General features: G+C 39.2%; 1 pseudogene; it reads right to left on the reverse strand.

Annotated features, from left to right (window-relative positions):
- Window positions 1-1,233: 1,233 nt before the first annotated feature.
- The window catches only part of LOC140617035 (dnaJ homolog subfamily B member 6-like), a 40,616-nt pseudogene continuing 24,213 nt past the window's right edge, over window positions 1,234-17,636 (reverse strand).

The raw sequence follows: 17,636 nt of genomic DNA on the forward strand, positions 1-17,636 counted from the left end.
GCAGGGAGCCTGATGCAGGGCTCAATCCCAGGACCCTGTGATCATGACCAGCTGAAGGCAGATGCTCAACCCACTGAGCAACCCAGGCGCCCTGCTACTTTAATTTTTTTTAAGTATAGTATTACTTTTAAGAAACTTGCTTATACTTCAAAAAGATTAGCCTACAATCTAGGTCTGCTGTCAGAGGTGGTGGGATGTTTCAGCCATTTTGTCTTAAGAAAGACACCTCAGGGTTATCACCTCAACATTTGACATCCCTGCAAATTCATAATGTGAGCTATTTTAACAGTTCAAAGTATTCATATCTTGAAAAATTATAATATGCCCCTTCCATTCCTTCCCTTTTTTCTTGGTCCCCTCCCTCTTGTATTTGTAGTTGGTTTGATGGAATTGGGTTAACTGAACTCTGAACTCTATCAATGCTCCAAAGCCTCACACACACACACATGTGATTTTTCATATTTATTATTTAGTAAGATCATTTCTAACTAAAATTTTAACTTGATTTATCAGTTTCCAAGGTGACATTTTGCCACCTAAAACAAAAGAAAATCTAAAACTTAAGTTGTACCTTTTTTTTTTTAGGTTCCACTCAGGAAAGAATGCACCAAACACTTTTACATTTCTCTCCTTTCTTTCCTTTTTTAAGGGAATGACAAAGACCTAGTTTACTGACTTTACTTTTTTAAATCTAAGCTTACCATTACATATTTAAGCAATTGTCAAAAGTTACTCAGATGTCAGTATTCATGCACAACTAGAAAACATCCTCAATTTGTATCAAATGAGAAATGGATTTCCACTAATGTATTAATATATCTCACCACTAAATACTGAAAAAAAAATTGAAATTATCTTTGGGGAAGATTCATCCTGGCAATGTTAACTTTACAGCACACTGACACTACTTGGCTCATGTTTCAAACACAGTGGAAAAGCAGGTCCACACCGGTGTTAGCAGACAAGAGTCAGGTCACTTTGGATCATGTTTAATAAAAAAGCAAAGTGCATAGAGAGATTTATGACCAAAAAAAATGGTTCTATTATGGGGTCCCAACAATAAACTCAGAAGTCTATGATAAACAGAGCTTCGATGAGCTGTGTATAAATAATTCAGGTGCAGTTATACTGAAAGTTGAATTCATTTGAAATCTTCAAAGACACACAAATGTTCCTGCTAATCCTCAAATGAGCTGGATAGAGTCAACATTTCTATTACATACACGGGTTTAATCATTTGTTGTCCAATCATAGCAGCTGCTCCTTAACATTTATTAGGACTTTAACTGGTGGTCTTCTCCAAGTTCTACTCTTTCTCCATCATTCTCGACAATTCCCTTTCTAGTGATTTTTCTGCCATTAACAATTTTAGTAGAACATGATATAGATTTGAAGTTGTGCATCCCCAACCACCAAAGTCCATGGAAGAAAATGAAGTGAGGCCCTCTTGACCTGGTGAACCAAAAGAAGTAAATCCTGTATCAATGAAGAAAATACACCCTCAAAAAAGACGGAAATCCACTGAAGGCAGAGAAAAACAACCTGTACCACAGAACCTGCTCCTGCAATTTGTGTCAAATGAGAAATGGATTTCCATTTGCCCCCCAAAAAAGTCCTCAAAAAAGTCCTCAAATGGGTCTTTGAAGAAACCCAATGAAAACAGTCCCTTCCACAAAAAAATGCCCTGAAGACCTGGTCTGGGCTGCAGAAGCTAAAGCCAAATCCAAAGGGACTATCAAAATAATCTACCTCCACCCTCCACCTCCACCCTCCACCTCCATTTAATCCTTCTTTGACCTATTTATCATAGACGTCCTCTTTTTTAACATCTGATAACACCTCATACGCCTCAGCTACCTGTCTGAGTTTTCCCTCCACTTCTTGTTTATTCTCAGGATGCCACTTCTGTGCCAGATTTGGATGTGCCTTTTTAATAAGCTCGACTGAGACATGTCCCTGCCCGCCTAGAACTTCAGAGTGATCCAGCAGGTTGAACCGGCTGTGGACCGAGTGTGAGGACAGAGCCACAGGGGGCAAGGGGGAAATGGGGTGCAGGGCCAGGACTAGGAACCCTGAGTGGGGAGGGGTGGGACCAGAGACTTGGCAGGTGCACCCCCAGACCTTCCACAGGAGGACTCTGGCAGAGCTGGGGGCCCCTTCTCACACTCTCCATTCTTTCCTTTCTCCCACAAACGAGCAGAAAGTAAGTGGTAACTTTCTTATTCATCTCATTCCAAAGAATAGATGCTTCTCTAATGAACCCGCATGTAACTCCATTTTTAGGAACAAACTTTTCAAGTATAAACGTTCATAAACGTCTATTCCATCATCTTTTTTAGTTTGCTGGGTCACATTTTCCAGAAAATGAAGAATATTGGAAGAAGTCCCAGAAAGCCTGGGGCAGGGCCACTATACATCATGAATTGTGACATAGAATTCTACTTTCAAGTAGTTTTCTTTTCAGCTTTTTAGTTTGGAAAATGTCATTTTCTGAGGTGTGCAGCTAAGATCTGCGAACACCACCACAATGAGAGATACATCTTTGAACTGTTTGCAGGTAAGACAATTAACCTCACTGTTAAAAAATATACATATACAATATGTCATATTATATATATTATATATATGTATTTAGTCAGACCACTTACCCAAGGATGGGATGAAAATTATACCAAATTATGCCCAATTTTACTCTGTAAAAGAACTGAAATAACAGAAATGTGGGGGAAAAGGTCAGTGTGAGTGTACAGGAATTTTGTATAGCATAGTGGCCTCTGAGTCATGCAAAACTGGGTTCATAGCTCCTACGTGGCCATTTTCTAGCTAGCAGTGTCAACTTGGGCTTGGTACTTAACCCCTGAAAAGCCTCAACATCCTCATCAGTATAAAGGGCTATAAATTAACCTACCCAACTAGGTCCTCAGGAGGATTAAATGAGATAATCCATGTGAAAGACTTCACAGAGCGCCTGACACATAGGAAGCACTCCATAAACACATGTCACCATCATTTCTGAGACATAGCCATCTGTTCCATAGGCTGGTTGTTATGAATACGTACTGGGTGGAGATTGTAAGACACCAAAAAGGTGGCAACTCCTATGAATTGCATGATGATTTTCAGTGGCAAGTAAAATGCTAATCCGCCCTCTGTGTACCACAGTCTGACCTTGAAAGTGTTTTCCAGACTCTGGTGAAAGTCATAGGAGCTCAGGTCTGCAGTCACAAAAGGAATGTGGCTCTTAAAAGCTTACGACAGACCACAGATATGGGGCAGTTAACTTATCAAGAGGAAATGGGCTCTGGTTTTCTTTGCAGGCCTCAGATCCAGGAGCTGCAAAGTTGAGTCACCAGCTTGCTATCTGACCCCAGGCCAGCCACTTAACCTCTCCCTGACCCCATTTCCTTGCTTAAAATCAACTCTTTGCTCGTGTTCCGTTCAAGTCATTATCTCTACCCACAAAAAATGGTAGTGACTAAGGTGTCCCGAAAATTTGGAAAATCAATTATTCAGTGAGTTGGGTTTGCAAAATAGAACTGTGAAGGATTGGGAAATGAATAAGTCTAGCTCGGCTTTTTGGTGTCTTGGTATTATTTTAGGAGTTCCCTTCCTGGAACAAAATCACCAATCCAGACAATAAGCTTTGTCTGACACTGTGACCCTAGTTGCTGATGAAGCTTTCTTGTGTTGGTATTTCTGGGAGTGACAGAATGGAAGAGAACAGGAGCCCTTTTGTCAAAAGGTAGTCAAGAGGGAAATAAATTTTAGTTATTTAAAGAGAATTTAGGACAAGTAAGGCAGTGTCATTTGTTAAAGAACTAGACCAGCAGCTTGGATTATTGGGTTTTACACTCAGCTTCTGTCTCTTTTACGTAACCTAGGACAATTTAAACAACTATGGGTAACCATAGGAGTAGTTCCTAAACTAATGAGCTGTCCCAACTACCAACTTAAATAAATTGAATGTATATATATATACCCCTCAGTACTCACTGAGACAAATTTCTCACCTTCCTGGGGTCTGCTCTGAACACCCTGAATACAAAGGTATATTGTGTTTGGTTTTTTGTCCTTACTCACACAATGACTAGCTCCAGAAATATCGTTGACAAAGGAGGTGATGAGGGAAAGTGTCTAAAGTGTCAAATCTAAAAGTAAATGAAGTTTACCTTTTTTGTCAGAGTTTTTTAAACATCAACCATCTTCCAAAACAAAAAATGCTTGAGATATTCTACACCTTTTCCTGCCTTCGTGCTGATTTGACGTCAGCCATATCACCATTAATTGACTTCCTGGCCTATAATAATTTTTTCTGTTTCCTTACTTGCTAACAGAAGCAGCCCTTCCTGCTTCTAATTTGGTTCTTTTAAGCTACTGAGAAATCAAATTAACAAGGCATATCAGTTCAAGTTAGGTTCAGCTGGGAGTTATAGAAACCCAACTGTATCAGCTTAAATGCAATAGGCATATTTGCTTATGTAAAGAAGTGTAGAGGGAAGCAGGACACCTGGATAGTTCAGTCCAGCAGGCATGTGACTCTTGATTTAGGCTCAGATCATGATCTCAGAGTCATGAGATTGAGCCCCATGCCAGGCTCCATGCTGAGCGTGGAACCTGCTTAAGATTCTCTCTTTCTCTCTCTAGTCTGCCCCTCTCCCTACCCCTGCTTGCTCTTGCTCTCTGCCACACTCTCCCTCAAAAAAAAAAAAAAAAAAAAAAGGAGAGGTAAAAAATCCAGGTAGGAAGACTCCAGACCTCCTTCTGAGGCCATCTGTCTTAGCTCTGTTCTATGTGACTTGTCATAGTTGGAGAGCTTTTGGAGTTCTAACCATTACAATTCCTTTGCAAGCAACAGAAAGAAGGAAGGAAAGAGTAACTAAAAGATACAACTCTCCTTTTGTTTTGTTTTGGTTTTTGTTTTTTTGGTTTTTTTTTTACCAAACTGTCCCGAAAGTCCTACCAACATTTTTATTACATTTTATGAACCAAAACTTAGCCACTTTGACTCCACCTAGCTAAAAGGGAAGCACAATTCTCCAAACCAGTATATTACATATATATTCAGATACTCTAAAGGCTTCTGCTTACTTTATTATTTCCCTGTTCTCAAGATGTAGAGATTGCCAGAAATCTTGCCTTCTGATAGGCAGCAATTGTCCTGAATTATCAGGAATGGAGCATTACAAGTAGAATGTTATCACTGGGTGCCAGTGCTGGGTGACATTTGGAGAGCAGGCAAGGTCTCATCCTCTTTGTAAGTTGTAAAACTCTGTTTTCCGGTCTCTTAAAAATACATGCCTTCTTTTAAAAACATAAAAATCATCTGACTTCTTTTATTGTTATTTGAAAAATTATATTAGATATTATTATTCAAGCTATGCAAACACTCCCATACACCAATGGAAATTCTGAATTCCACCACCTGCTTTGAGACTATTCAAGGACAATGTCAAGCAAAGGATAGACACAAAGTGTTGGTTTCATCGGATACTTGGGAAGACTGAGAAGATGGAAGGCGTCATGTCTCTGGATCCACATTCTGGTTATTTGGCCTGCTGATTTATTGGCCACCAAATTAGAGAGATAAACTGAAGATCTGATCCAAATTAACTATAGTACTTTATGGACTAAAATAGAGACATTAAGTCTAATGAGACCACATTAAGTAGGTAATGCATTCCAACCAAATGCAAGGAGATGTCATATTTAATGAAGAAGAGGATTGTGAAAAAGCATAGTTAGAGCTTCCAAGTACATGGAGATGACTTCTTGCACTTCGAGGACCCGGTAACTCATTGAACAAATGAATGGGCATCGTAAACTAGTAGGCACAGACCAGGAGATAGGAGACTGGGATGATGAGATGAAAGAAACATCAAATAGTTTGGTGGTTTCCAACCAGTAAACAGAAGATCCCAGAGGGAGGCCTAGTAGCTACTGCAAATGCTTTTAATCCCTTATGTCCCATAAGCACTTTTCTGTAGATTTAAAAAGAAAAGTACAATCACCTTCGTAATGGGGTGGTACAATGTGCCAGAATATATTCAAGAGTCCACAAAGCTTCTACAAGGAGAATTCACAAAAGAAAATCTTCTCAATCTCCCAGGCAAATGCTCAGAATCTGGTAGAGAATGGACAGCTTCAAGTTTCTAGCTCTGTGGAGCATTTCCTTTATATAATGCTTTCTGAAGGTTTCCACCAAAGTAGCCCTTGAAAACTGAGAAGAGAGGTTACCAAAGCCTGGAAGGTTTTCTAGCACATTCCAAAGAAGTGCCCAGCATCAAGCGTGTGATTCCTTAGAAGTTGTCCTTCAACTTCTATGTATTTACAATACATGTAAATTGTATTCTATCCAAGAGATAGTATTTGTTTTAATCTTTTAATTTTCACCAACATTAAAACATGATTGCCATATTTTCCATCTTATTATATCCTCCATGCCTTCTAATATCCTGAGAGTACACATAGCTCATTTTAAAAACTGAAAATCTGACCTGCGAATAACCCAAGGGGTTACTGTGCTTAACCTTGCTTGAATGTTTTCATGTGCCACTTAGATAATTTTTAATGGGGTTTAAAAATGCTCAGCCCTTGGGTATTTCTAAATTATATTGTGCCATCACATTTAGCTGGGCCTCCCCTCACTTCACCAGCTGAGGGTGGAAATAGGGAAGATTATAAGCTGTCAGATGATAGTAATCACCCACACAAAGGGAATAAAGAGATTTTATGGAATACAATCTCTGAAAGATCACTGACATGAAACCAGAACTATGTTTTTCAAACACAAGTAATATAGGAACTTCTTTCAGAGGAAAATGACCCATAATTTTAAATGCAGACCTAACCATTTTGACTTAAATGGTCTCCATCAGAAAGCTACTAAATGTAAATAATAATAGCATATAACTTGGTATTAAGTATTTCTGTTTATGTTCTTACACAACTACATAATCAAAACAAATTTACATGTTAAATAAGGGCAAAACCAACAAATTAACAGTTTTAATTTTATGTAACCTATGATGTTGTATAGGAAATAAATCAGTGTGAATAAGATTATTACATTTGATTTTTTTTAGTAACTGTAAATAAAAACTTGAGCACAGAAATTGCAGAATGTTAGTTATAAATCAGTCATCTAGATGACCAAGAATATGCTTAAAATTTTTTTAATTATCATCAAAGTAAATGAAAAATATTTTAATTACCATGGAAAATACCCAGCCTTCTAAGAGTATATCTGTAGACCTCCTCTCCTCCATGCCTAGTTTAAATGCATTGATCTAGTGGAAAGAATAAAGAGATATAAATACGATGAGAGTTCTTAGCATTCCGCGTTGTTCTGTGTATGCGCCTGTCTCCAGCACTAAAGAACTCTCTTTCAAAAATGCAGTCTGGCTTATTAGTGTATTCCTAGGTCCTAGTACAGTGCCTGGCACATAGAAGGCCCTAAAAATATATTTAGTGAGTGAATGAATACATTTCCTAGAATTCTACAAAAGGGTTTCAATCTAGGTGCTAATCAACAGAGTAAGGAAAAACTGCCCTAAAAGTTAATGGAAGATGTGCAGTGATAAAATTTTGGATATTGTGAATAGATTCATCTCTCCCTGGGAAGATGATCACAGCAGCTGCTGGGATGTAGAGGTCTGGGAAATGACTGGAGTTAATTGAGTTGCCAGAAGCTTTGGAGGAAATTATGGTCCTGGAGCTCGAGGTTACCAGTGATGGGGGTAGGCTTATGTTTTACTGTCTTAAAATGCTCTTTCTAGATCCCAAAGAGAGAAATAGGTACATTTGCAAAATAATTTTCGATTTATGTCAATATTCAACTCAAAAGGGAAATGGAACCATGCATTTAAATCTAACTTGTAAGTATGAATGACATAATTATGAAATACGATGATCACATGGTACTAATTTCATTTTCCTGCCCATCAAAAAGAAGCTGAGAAAAGCATTAATTAACCAGAATAGCAAAATTTTGTTTCTATTCTTTCTTTATTTGGGGGGGGGGGGGGCAGGGAGCTAAATTTCTTGAACATAAAAATAATCTTTTCTTTTCCTAAGTATGAATCATAAAAGTAAGTAAAATGACAAACTATCTTCTTTTAAAAGAGGCAGAAGATAAGTTTTGGTGTGCACAAAATAATCAGAATTCAAGGTGTAATTTCCAATCTTTTCCCCACTCCTAAGAAGATAAACAGAAATATTTTCTCTCTGCAAAGGCCCAACAACTGACAACACTACTGTTTTACCCATCCTAAAAGACAGGTGTGATAAAAGATACTGATCATATGGTCTGGCAAGAATGGAGGATATTATATAAAAACACTTTCTCCGTATAATTTAAGATATGAAGGAAAATGCATTTTAACCAAAATCTTTCCATATTGAAAATTTATAATTTAAATATTACTTTCTCATGTTTACTTTCTCAAACTCCCTTTTTTAATCTTAAAATATAACCTAATTACAGTGGTAAGTTTTTGAAGTGGAAATCCATAGTTCTAGAATGAGATCTATAAACAATGTGTCTTGGGGTTTTTTAATTCAATTTAATTAACATATAGTGTATTATTAGTTTCAGAGGTAGAATTTAGTGATTCATCAGTTGCATATAACACCCAGGGCTCATTACATTAAGTGCCCTCCTTAATGCCTATCACCCAGTTACCCCAGCCCCCATTGACCTACCCCCCAGCAACCCTCAGTTTGTTTCCTGGGGTTCAGTGTCTCTTATGGTTTGCCTCCCTCTCAATTTTCATCTTATTTTATTTTTCCTTCCCTTCCCTACGTTCGTTTTGTTTCTTAAATTCCACATATGAATGAGATCATATGGTATCTGTCCTTCACTGACTTATTTCACTTAGCATAATACCTTCTAGTTCCATCCATGTAATTGTTAATGGCAAGATTTCATTCTTTTTGATGGCTGACCAATAATCCAGTTTCTTTCTGGGTTCTTTCCATATTTTGGCTATTATGGACATTGCTTCTATAAACATTGAGGTGAATGTGCCCCTTCCGATCACTATGTTTGTGTCATTTCGATAAATACCCAGTAGTACAATTGCTAGGTCATTGTGTAGCTCTATTTCTCACTTTTTAGGAATCTCCATACTGTTTTCCAGAGTGGCTGCACTAGTTTGTATTCCTACCAACAGTGGAAGAGTGTTCCCCTTGCTCTGCATCCTTACCAACATCTGTTGTTTCCTGAACTGTTAATTTTAGCCACGCTAACTGGTGTGAGGTGATACCTCACTGTGGTTTTAATTTATATTTCCCTGATGCCAAGTGATGTTGAGCATTTTTTTCATGTGACTGTTGGCCATTTGTATGTCTTCTTTGGAGAAATGTCTGTTTGTGTCTTCTGCCCGTTTCTTGACTGAATTATTTGTTTGTTAGGTGTTGAGTTTGATGAATTCTTTATAGATTTTGGATACTATAAACATAATGTTTTTTGCTGGGTTACCACATGCCTCTTACCTATATATTCCTTGATTCTGAAATTTTTATTTTTAATTTAACATTTTTAGTATTACTTGTAATACTTGTAAGTTCCCTCACATCCTTGAAGGAATAATGTGGTGGGTAGATGGATGAATGTTGGATGAATGCACAGATGGGTGGGTGGACAGATGGGCAGATGGGTAGATGGATATACAGAGAAAGAACTAAAAATGCTATTAGCACATAATCAGTAAATATTGTAAGACAATATATAAAAAAAAGCACAAAAATGTACAATACAGATCCTGGTGCTGCAGAAATTCAGGAGAGTTGATAATTATGGGATTGATAGAAAAATGTTTTATATCTTTTGGTCTCATACACTCCAGAAAAACCAACACCACATGGAACACCCAGATGTTTCTTCTTTCTGTTAAGTCTGCTCATATGGCTAGGGAAAAATCACATGGTGTCTCTCCCCTTCCTCTCAGCAAAGTGTCCAGCTTTCATAGCTTTTTTTCTAGGTCTCTAGTCTTCCTCACCCTCATTCTCAGAAGACTGCATCTCCTACTTCCCAGAGAAATGTGTAGAAATCAAATATGAATTTTCTCAATCTCTTTGTTGTCAAATCCAATGAATACATTTTGGTCCTTGACTTGCTTGACCTCTCTGAGGCCTCCGACACTGACAAAAGCTTTTCTCTTGTTGAAACACTCCTTTCTTGGCAACCATGAAGTTCCCCTCACCTGAATCCTCTTACCTGTCTGGCTCTTCCACCTCAGGTCCTTCCACAGATGCTTCTTTGTCAGTTTAGATAGAGTTGCTATTTATATTAGTTAGCAATTGCTACAATAATGGTGCCTGACAAAAAAACATTCCCAAATTCAGGTGTTTATGGTGACAAGCATTTATTTTCACACTTTCAAGTCTGCAGCTGAGCTGCAGTTCAGTCAAACTAGATTGGGCTCTCTGCTTCAGACTGTGTGTCAGCTGAACTTGACTCCAGGTTGCAAGTCAGGCTCAACCTGGAGGCCAATCTACCAGTTTTTATTCTGAGGCCAGTCTGAAGTGACAGTTGCAGCTGGGGGCATATTTCTCTTAGAGAAGATCACCAGAACATGAGAGAGGAAGCCGAACTGCATGCGTATATTTTAAGTGCCTGCTCATATCATGTCCACTAACACTCCATTAGCCAAAGCAAGTCATAGAGTCCTACCCAAAGTCAAGGTATGGGTGTATCATTCATCCACCATGAACCCACTGCAAGGATGTGGCTATATAATAGAATTACCAGGAAGTAAGTAGTTCTGAATAATCATTCAATTTTGTTTCCCAGGGTTCTTTCCTCATCGCCTCTCCCTTCTCATCTCTTCTTGGGTTCTTACCCATAGTCATTTCATGTTAACAATCCCCTCCCTAGTCTATAGCTTCAATCCAGATTTTCCTGCCAGTCTCCAGATCTATATAACCAATTTCTAAATCTCTGGTTGGAATTACCACAGGCATCCGAAATGCAAGACAAAAGGATAACTTAAGGAACTGCATGCCTCATCCTTCTATAGATAAAAAACCCAAATTATGACTCCCACCCAGTTAATATTTAGCGAGTGATTATTATGTACCAAGCACTCACTGTCCTAGGGACAGGAGATAGAGCAGTGAAGAAGAGGAAGAGGAGCATGGGGAGGAGGAAGAGAAGGAGGAAGAGAAGAAGGAAGAAGAGGAGAGGAAGAATGCTACCTCGTGTTGCTTATATTCCACATGCTTGTTAAATAATTCTAAATTTTTAGGAATCAGGGTTGCATCACTGTATCCCTACAAATAATATAGAAAACAGTTTTATTCTAGGGATTAGACCATATGCAACTGTGGGAGTAGTCTCTACAGATTGATGGAGGAGTCTATACAGATGGTTTTCTCTGTGACTAGAGTAGATCCACTATAGCTAATTCACTCTGGATCAGCCAGACTGGCAATAGGGAGAGAAAGCTGAATATAGATAAGAAGAAACACAATCAGGGATGCCTGGGTGGCTCAGTGGTTGAGCGTCTGCCTTCGGCTCAGGGCGTGATCCCGGAGTCACTGGATTGAGTCCCACATCGGGCTCCCTGTGAGGAGCCTGCTTCTCCCTCTGCCTATGTCCCTGCCTCTCTTTCTCCTGTCATGAATAAATAATAAAATAAAAATCTAAAAAAATAAAAAAGAAGAAGAAGAAGAAGAAGGACAACCAGAAACTGTGAGGATGAACTGGGACCTATGTCTGCCTCATATCTCAACTTTGGTGCCCTGCCCTATGGAGTTGCACATTCACTTGGCTTAGCACATGGGGAAGCCAATGGAGCACCTGGTGAGAGTTGAAGGAGCCATGGACCTGGGAGCTACCCTGCACCAACTAGGTGAGCCAGCAGACTTGCAACTAAGGGGGTGAGTTGCTGAGGTGGCTAGTACCCAGCACCGACCTTCAAAACTCAATATGGCTGCTATTTCACTTGAACTTTCCAAATCTTGCACAGAATGTTTCCTGTGGCCAATACTAACCAAAAATCATCTAGGGAAGAGAATTCTGGAAAACACAGTTCCAGGGTAAATAAGTTGACAATGTTCAAAGCTGTCATAGTTTGTTACCATATATATGTATATTTTTTATATATATAATATGTAATACATATGCATATATTACATAAACACAAATATAATATATATATGACTTAAATGTGACCTGAGTGGTGTGTTGAATTTGTATTATCCTAGAAGTGAGACAATTCACTCAAAAGGCAAGTATCAGTATAACAGTTTTTCATGGTAAACACTTGGGCCAAGCTTCAGAGGCTTATCTTTTAGAAAAATGGGATTGATAATATACTTATCTGCTTAGGGACCTTATTAACATTTTATGGAACCTGATCAAAAGATGCTAGTAAACCAATATACAAATCCCATATGTTAAGTGTGTTTAATTATTTGGAGGAAAGGTATTACATAGAGACAAGAGAACATGTTCTTTACTTGTCCAAGAACTTCCGGCCACACAGGAGCCATATAGTATTCCAAAAGAGTAATTTATTGGGGGCCTAAAAAAGTAAATGCACCAACCCCATAACTAACTCACATGCAGGTAGTAATTTACTCTCCTGGAAGCATCTGGCTCATCACTTTTACTATAGATTTCACACATATTCTGAGGAAGGTGTCAATCACTGGACTATCTGGGTACAGTTGACATAATTTAAAACAGATGTCACGTCTCAATAATGGAAAGAAGGCTCTGGTTGGAGAACTGCTGAAGGGAACAAAAAGTGCATGCAGCCGGCAGGCCCTGAAGCTGAGCCCATGGGCACAAATGCTACTCGGCAAAGGTTTACAGAAGAAGTTGGCCTACGGTACACACAAACATCCACTTTCTTTACCCTTTTTTCCCTTTGTTCCCTCTCTCTCATTGTCTATTCATCATGTTCCCTGGATCTAAGGAAAGAAGCCAATAAACTAATTCACACTAAGGTGTAAAACCCTGATAAGACAGCTATGGGATATTAACAAGGTCATAAGCCAAGGAAAAACATCCAAGCGATGAGAGTTGAGGGAATCTTGAGCCAATAAGAGAGGACATAAACCTTCAGATTCTCTCAGATTAATCCCTCCACTTATTTAGAGCCTGCCTTATTCCCTATCACGGTGGACTCACAGATGGTAAGAATGAGGACTGTTTTTATTCAGCACTAGTGCTTCTCCACACACTCCAGATGTAGGGGAAACCTCAGCCCACCTTTGGTGCTTGTTTCTTATGAGCAAGTGAGGTGTTCTAACTAATAACAGGCCAGCACTCTCCCCTCCTGTACGCTCCTTTTTCTACTGACTGAAACTCAGAAGCAGTATGCTCAGAATATTTTTCTCAGTATTTATTTCTCTCACTACTGAAATGTGTCTCCAAAACTCATAGGATAGATGGAGGGTGAGAGAGAAAGAGAGAGAGAGAGAGAGAGAGAGAGAACTTCAATAACAGGGAAATGTGAATTCTCCAATAAAAGAACAAAAGGAAATAAAATACAAAGTAGCCTGAAAAAATTACCTTTCTCGTGATTGGAAAGGCTTTCAAACCAACGCTTAAGTTTACACACTGTACAGTACTGTACTTGCAGCCTTCTGGATTCCTAAAGAAGCATTCTTAATGGCCTTGCTTTGAATTGTCCCAGCCTGGTGTCTGCCCTCCCCACTGTGCCAACCCTCCATATCTCCAGCCCTTAAACAGCTCAGATCCATGTTAATGCCAAGAAAGCACTGCATGGGGGCCCCAATTTACTGGAGCCAAGGGCAAAACTAAAGCTATGAAATTGTTTGCAAGAGCTTAAAATAACTAGTCTGGCAAAGCTAAGCTACACTTTGAGAGAGACAATGGAGCTGCAGAAGAGAATTCTAACCATCCCACTGCCCATAAATGACCTCCTGCTCTGCCCAGCGGTGTACTTCCTCCCTATGAGAACATCTCCCCTAAGGCAATGGCCGTCATTCAGTTTTTGATTTTTCACCCACATAGCATCTTTCTAAACATCCACTGAATAGTAAAAGACCAGTAGCAATGAGAGAAGGGCTCTTAATGTAATTTCATATGACTTCAGAAACCACAGCCAGGAGACAAATACATCAGTGGATGCATTTTTCTTTTAGAATGACCAAAATTTACTCATCATGAATCTTCTCTTGTTAGCATGTCCCAAAGGATTGCAAAACAAAAGCTAGATTCACCGGCTTCTTCCTTGCTAAACAAGACTCACCCTGTCCCTTGGGGCAGCCAGCAACCAGAAAATGTCTGCACCCTGCCCCACAGGGCAAGCGACTGAGAGCAAGAAGGAGTCTAAACTAAGGAAAGCTGGGTGGAGGAGGTCCCAGCCCCACCTGCACCGTCCAGGGCATTGAACCAAGTCACTTGGATGGAGGTCCAACAATTGAGGACAGGTTAATCAACACCAATCTTGGCATTTCTCTGTAGCAGGCACAGAACCAACACGATGCACCAACAGGAGCACAGACACTTGCCTTCTTGCCAAACCCTCAGGCAAGCTGGATCCGGTCTCCATTATCTAATTTGATTCTGGGCTCCTGGCTACAATGGTGGATGAGGTCCAAGGCCTAGTAAATCCCCAAGCCCTGAGTGGTTCCCAGGAACTCAGGTCAGCTCTGGCACCTGCATAGAGTCAATGCCCAGGCTATATACCTTCCCCTCTCCTCCACTAACAAATAAACAGTTTTCAAGCTGGGCCCTGGAGATTTCCAAACTGGAGCTAGCCAGGAATTAGACAGGATATTCTTAAACAAACATGAGCAGAAGCTGCCATTACCAGGTCAGGATGTCTGAGATGCTAGGAGCCCTGGCACAATCCTGAGTACACTGACTCCCAGACTGATGACGAACGTTTCAAAGTTTTATATCTCCCTCAAATGTCTAATATTTTAAACACTAAAACTTGTCCTAGATATATCTATATTCCTCTATAGCTCTCACACCTTACAAGCTATTTTTTTATTGTTACTCTGGCCGCCTGATAAATTTCGGGGGTTTAGAATCCACTTTTGATTCATCCTGGTATCCCTAGAATCTAGCATTGAGTCTGGCACACAATATATGAACAACAAAACTTAATTGAAATGAATTATTCTTGCTGACAATGTGGTACATATCACAGGTCTTGTACTCCCTTGTATTAAAATATTTATATATTTACTTATATACCATATTATAAGCATGTAGAAGTCTAGAGGCATCATAGGTGACCAATAAATATGTTCATCAAATAAATGAAGTTGGAGAAATCATTAATTTCTCAAAACCAAGAAATTTTTAGAAAACAAATTTAGACTTATTATTTTGAAATATCTACCACCAAATTCTTTTAACCACCATTGCTAAAAATGTTATATATTGTGTTGAAGATTGGTGCAGAATGATATATATTGGCTTTAACCACCTCTTCTAATCAATATCCTAATGAGCACAAAGGGGAAAGGGGAAAGCTCCCCAAAATGTCAAAGGCTTAGTTAAAGAACAGAAAACTTATTGCCTAACATTTTCTATACTACAAGGATACTTAATCAGCTGGCTATAATGGGAGAGTGTTGGGCGTTCATAGTGTTGGTAGTCTCTGGGCATCAGCACTTGGTCTCTGGCTTGTTACCCCGCAGTTTGGAGCTAGGGGCAGACGTCCTGAAGCAACTTTCTTCTCTCAAACACACTAGACATTTAACTAGTTGAGCCAAATAGTTCTCATGGATACTTCTCATATCAAGAATTGTGTGATGTCTGTATATTATTTGGTTAATATATTTTCAGTGTTAATAAATTCAAATTGGTGGGGTGCCTGGGTGGTTCAGCGGTTGAGTGTCTGCCTTCGGCTCGGGCCGTGATCCAGGGACCTGGGATCGAGTCCCACGTCGGGCTCCCTAGATGGAGCCTGCTTCTCCCTCTGCCTTGTGTCTCTGCCTCCTCTCTCTCTCTCTGGGTGTGTGTCTCTCATGAATAAATAAATTAAATATTTTTAATTAATTAATTCAAGTTGGTGAATATTACTAGAAAACAGGAAATTCCTAAGTAAAGGTGAAAAATTAATGCACATCAACGTCCTACGCAATACTGATTATGATGCAATTCATTAAGTGAAACAATATTTCTCAAAGGGTCTAGAAGAATAGAACCTGGATGACATCTTAAATATACACCATTCTAATTTTACCCAAGCTAAATAATTGCATGTTATTACAATAATACACACAATTACTAGGTAATAATAGGGTTGTATTCATATACTAAGCACTTTACAAACTACAAGTACAATGGTATTTGCAGTAATGGTTACCATCAAGTTTGCAGAAAGCTTGCTGCCTCCGTTGTCACATGGTCACGTGCCCTAGTACAACTGAATCTTCCAAAATCCTTACAAATGTCTCAAAGGAGCAAGATAACCGAGGAAGAGAGAGGTGAAGGAGGTTTGCTGTTTGCAGAAGGATCTTGGTTTATGAAAACAAGCATGAATTTAGCAGTCAGACTAATCTGGATTTGAATTCTGTCTCTCATGTCCAACCTGTGTGACCTTGGGCAAGTGATTTAACTACTCTTTCCTAATCGGCAAGAACTATGACAAAATACCCTTCAAAAAACTGACGCAAAGATTAGGCTAGAATAATGTATGTGAAAGCACCTTGCATCACACTTGGAAGATAATACGTGCTCATAAATTTTTAGTTTTCTTTTTTATGTAGAGTGAATTTTTTGCTTAAAACCCACAGCCAACGCTAAGGAATATGGATAGCTTTACCCACCCCCATTTTCCCCACATTCTCTGCGGTAACCAGGACCCAACACATTTCTACCCTCATCCTCCCCTTCTTCTTCAGGTAAAATGAAATTTTTGGTCTCAGATAACTGAAATGTTAATGAGCTAAATCAAGATACCTTCCTATAGGCAATGGCGGAGGGGGGGATCCAGATTTTTGGTTCACCCTGGTATCCTAAGGCAGCATCAGATAAAGGAAGTAGTCTGTAAGGTTTTTCATCTAAAAATAAATAAATAAAATAAGACACAAGCTGAAAAATCTAAGTTCTCCTGTTCTGGAGACAGGGTGGTAACTAGTTCAGTGGAGACTGCAGGGAAAATACTATGTTAACCTAACTAGATAATTGTACAAGGTCCCTTCCATGCAGGAAACCCAGAGTCCTTTCATATCAAAAGTTCTGCTTGTACTGAGAATATATTTGCCCTACTTTAGAAGTTCTGGAACTCTCTTAGACCACTAAAGGGAGCAAACACTTCAAAACTGAAAGCTCCTCATATGGTTTCCCTTTAGGTTATATTTAGTTCACTAAAGGAAAAGTAATTTACCTGGAAGATTTATTATGCATTTCCAAAAGGTAGACATTTACTCTCTCCTCATCACCAGGATTAGGCACAATTATGTCATTAACCTTCCAAACATTCCTTCTGGAATGGTGGTGAATTTCCTAATAACCATTATGGTCAAGCTGAGGTCAGAGGTAAACAAAAGGTTAAGTATCACAGACCCTGGGGTCATATAACTTCAGAGGCAAAAACCATGATTGGAATCTAGGTTCTCTGGCTAATTACCTCACTGCTGTCCAGACTGGTGTGTCTCTTCTGATGCCTACAGAGACTGTTAGTTTCTGATGTTCACAG

Source organism: Canis lupus, chromosome 25, assembly GCF_048164855.1.
Source record: "Canis lupus baileyi chromosome 25, mCanLup2.hap1, whole genome shotgun sequence".
In the NCBI taxonomy this organism is placed as follows: Eukaryota; Metazoa; Chordata; class Mammalia; order Carnivora; family Canidae; genus Canis; species Canis lupus.